This window comes from Ranitomeya imitator, chromosome 1, assembly GCF_032444005.1.
Source record: "Ranitomeya imitator isolate aRanImi1 chromosome 1, aRanImi1.pri, whole genome shotgun sequence".
Lineage (NCBI taxonomy): Eukaryota > Metazoa > Chordata > Amphibia > Anura > Dendrobatidae > Ranitomeya > Ranitomeya imitator.
In genome coordinates, this window is record NC_091282.1 from 627,226,703 (window position 1) to 627,231,359 (window position 4,657).

A 4,657-nucleotide genomic window follows, 5' to 3' on the forward strand; every position below is an offset into this window, starting at 1 on the left:
GGAGGTCCCGAGTCCCTAGAGGAAACCCCACAGGAAGATGTTGCTGGGGAGGTTAGTGAATCTAACCTTCAGTACCCCTTCTCCGTCATGGCGGGGGAAACAGAGTAAACTGAGGAACCTCAGCGAGAGGCGGAGGCAGACAGCCATCCGGCACCCTGCCTGCCAGATTTGGGAGTCCAGGTGGATGACTTCCACAGCGAGCAAATGAAAGATCCTACCCTGACTCCGGCTAGGAAAAATGTAAAAATGATAGATGGGGTACCCGTAGAACCTGACACTAGGCTAGCGTACCCGTATATGGTTCTTGAAAATGATTTGCTCTACCAGGTAGAAAAAAAAGGGGAAGACACAGTGCAACGGTTAGTGGTACCCAAACCTTATCGGCGGAAGGTACTGGATTTGGCCCACGGACATATAATGGGGTGACATCTGGGGGTACAGAAAACCACAGAAAGGATATTGCATTGTTTTGTGTGGCCTGGAATACATTGTGATGTGCGTAACTATTGTGAGTCCTGTCCAGAGTGCCAAATCGCGGCCCCTAAATCTCAGTTCCGTAGCCCTTTGGTACCCCTTCCTATCATCGGGGTCCCTTTTGAGAGAATTGGGATGGATTTGGTTGGGCCCCTTCCCCGATCAGCACGTGGGCACCAACATATCCTCGTCATCGTGGACTATGCCACTCGTTACCCGGAAGCCGTCCCTTTGCGTAACACAGCTACCAAGACGATCGCCAAGGAATTGGTACAAGTGTTTAGTCGGGTGGGAATTCCAAAACAGATACTCACCGACCAGGGGACTCCCTTTATGTCGAGGGTAATGAAGGAGCTCTGCAGGCTCTTACAAATAGACCCGTTGCGTACGTCTGTCTATCACCCTCAAACAGATGGCCTGGTTGAGCGCTTCAACAAAACCTTAAAACAGATGCTCCGGAAGGCGATAGACAAAGATGGGAAGAACTGGGATTACTTGTTACCCTATTTGCTGTTTGCCATTAGGGAAGTTCCCCAGTCTTCCACAGGGTTTTCGCCTTTCGAACTGTTGTACGCCCGTCGTCCCCGGGGACTGCTGAACGTCGCAAAAGAAACCTGGGAAGGTCAAGTCACTCCCTTTAAAACGGTGATCGACCATGTAACACAAATGCAGGATCGTATTGCCGCTGTCATGCCCATTGTTAGGGACCATATGTTACAGGCCCAGGGAGCCCAGAGGCAAAGTTATGATAGAGGCGCTAAGGTCCGTACATTTGCACCCGGCGATAGGGTGTTGGTCCTAATCCCTACGGTGGATAGTAAATTCCTGGCGAAATGGCAGGGCCCATTTGAGGTCCGAGAAAGAGTTGGTGAAGTGAACTATAAAGTGTACCAGCCGGGTAAGAGAAAACCGGAACAGATTTATCATGTGAATCTGATAAAATCCTGGAAAGACCGCTCTGCCCTAACGGCGGATCTGCCCCGTCCGGTTTGTTCACCTACTGTACCAGAGTTGCAGGTTGCTGAGACTCTCTCAGAACGACAAAAATCTGAGGTTAAGCAATTTTTGTTACAGAACCGACAGTTTTTCTCCGAAAAACCTGGCCAGACGAAGTTGGTGAAACATGAGATTGTCACAGAGCCTGGCGTCACTGTTCATGTGAAGCCCTACCGGATTCCGGAAGCCCGCCGTGAAGCCGTCTCCCGGGAAGTGATGGCAATGTTGGACTTAGGAGTCATTGAGGAGTCACACAGCGCCTGGTCCAGTCCAATTGTGTTGATACCTAAACCGGATGGCTCCATCCGGTTTTGTAATGACTTTAGGAAACTGAATGCAGTTTCTAAATTTGATGCGTACCCTATGCCCCGGGTCGATGAGTTGATCGACCGGCTTGGTAAAGCCCGTTACTAGTGTTGAGCAATACCGTCCGATACTTGAAAGTATCGGTATCGGATAGTATCGGCCGATACCCGAAAAATATCGGATATCGCCGATACCGATATCCGATACCAATACAAGTCAATGGGACATCAAGTATCGGAAGGTATTCTCATGGTTCCCAGGGTCTGAAGGAGAGGAAACTCTCCTTCAGGCCCTGGGATCCATAGGGATGTGTAAAATAAAGAATTAAAATAAAAAATATTGATATATTTACCTCTCCGGTGGCCCCTGAACTCAGCGCGGGTAACCGGCAGGCTTCTTTGTTCAAAATCAGCGCTTTTAGGACCTGAGAATCACGTCCCGGCTTCTGATTGGTCGCGGGCCGCCCATGTGACCGCCACGCGACCAATCACAAGCCGTGACGTCATTCGCAGGTCCTTAACGCGCTCATTTTTTAAAAATGAGCGCGGTAATGACTTTCAAAGACGTAGCGGCTTGTGATTGGTAGCGGCCACGCGACCAATCACAAGCCGCGACGTCACCGCAAGCTATTAACGCGCTCATTTTTAAAAATGAGCGCGTTAATGACTTTCAAAGACGTAGCGGCTTGTGATTGGTCACGTGGCCACGACCTTCCCCTGATGAAGCCGTTCTGGTAACGGCGACACGCGTAGGGTTCTTCCCCACGTTTATTTCTGCCGCTTCATCCTCTCAGGTGACCGGCCCGACATCTTTTGTGGTCTCATGTCTGACCCAGGTGCTGCACCTCATATCGGCACCAGGGACTGATTATCTTTGCATTGGGACCTCTGCTAGTACCGCGGCCATTTAACTATTTAACCTTTGGTTTACCATCTGGATCTCATAGGGGTTTATATCTTGGCTGGAATCGCTATTATTAGGTGATTTAACCCCTTCTAGGTTATTAGGACTTGATACGTACTTATACTAACATCAGACGTTACCGGATTCGTTCATTCATTACTGGCATACAGGTGGTAGCATTTTTATTAAGAGAGGGCAGGTCACCAGGCTTGTATATATAGGCTGTTGTTTACCATTACTTGTATATTATCTCTGTTGTATTGCAGCGATTTGGGTACCACAGCAAGACATATTATTATTTACATGCTATTGGGAGGTATGCTATATTAACTGTTATTTCACAGTGTTTAGCATTATGTATGTTTGGCAGAATTTGAGTTTTTTGTGGGGATATTTTTAAATGTTTTTAATATTATGTATCAATAAAAGTTTATCCTTTATACTATTATACCTGATTGTGGTGTGCGGATTTTTGTAGAGTGGCTCTTTCTCTTTCCCTTGGCTCATGTTGTTTGCCACTTTTTCCGCACCCCTTGTATACTATTTGTTATAGTGTAGTGCGCCGACATCTGTTTTTGTATTGCCATTTTTAAAAATGAGCGCGTTAATAGCTTGCGGTGACGTCGCGGCTTGTGATTGGTCGCGTGGCCGCGACCAATCACAAGCCGCTACGTCTTTGAAAGTCATTAACGCGCTCATTTTTAAAAATGAGCGCGTTAATAGCTTGCGGTGACGTCGCGGCTTGTGATTGGTCGCGTGGCCGCGACCAATCACAAGCCGCTACGTCTTTGAAAGCCATTAACGCGCTCATTTTTAAAAAATGAGCGCGTTAAGGACCTGCGAATGACGTCGCGGCTTGTGATTGGTCGTGTGGCGGTCACATGGGCGGCCCGCGACCAATCAGAAGCCGGGACGTGATTCTCAGGTCCTAAAAGCGCTGATTTTGAACAACGAAGCCTGCCGGTTACCCGCGCTGAGTTCAGGGGCCGCCGGAGAGGTAAATATATCAATATTTTTTATTTTAATTCTTTATTTTACACATCTCTATGTATCCGATACCGATACCCGATACCACAAAAGTATCGGATCTCGGTATCGGAATTCCGATACCGCAAGTATCGGCCGATACCCGATACTTGCGGTATCGGAATGCTCAACACTACCCGTTACATTACGACCCTGGATTTAACAAAGGGGTACTGGCAGATTCCTCTGGCCGAGGCGGCCAGAGAGAAGACGGCATTTGCTACACCGGAAGGTCTGTTCCAGTATGTCTATATGCCGTTTGGACTTCACGGAGCTCCCGCAACGTTCCAGAGATTGATGGATCGAGTCTTGAGGCCTCACAGACAGTACGCTTCTGCCTACCTGGATGACATCGTAATTTACAGCATGGACTGGGAAACTCATCTCCAGAAGGTACAAGCCGTGATTGATGACCTGCGAGATGCAGGTTTAACGGCAAACCCCAAGAAATGCCACATCGGGCTTGAAGAAGCCCGATACTTGGGCTACGTGATTGGCCGAGGAGTGGTTAAACCCCAGATCGACAAAATACAGGCAATTCAGGGCTGGCCACAACCAGTGAACAAGAAACAAGTGCAGGCTTTCCTGGGGATTGCCGGCTATTATCGCCGGTTCATACCCAATTTTGCAGCCATGGCTACTCCCTTGACGGATCTTACCAAGGGGAAGGGTTCCGTCATGGTAAAATGGACCTCAGCTGCTGAAGAGGCCTTCCACAGCCTGAAACGGGCTTTGTGCTCTCAGCCCGTACTAGTGACTCCTGATTTCAGCAGCGAGTTTGTGGTACAAACTGATGCCTCTGATACTGGTGTCGGAGCTGTACTTTCCCAGGTGAGGGACGGAGTCGAACACCCGGTCCTCTATCTCAGTCGGAAACTGAATGTACATGAGCAGAGGTATGCGGTGGTTGAAAAAGAGTGCCTAGCCATTAAATGGGCTCTCGACTCCCTCA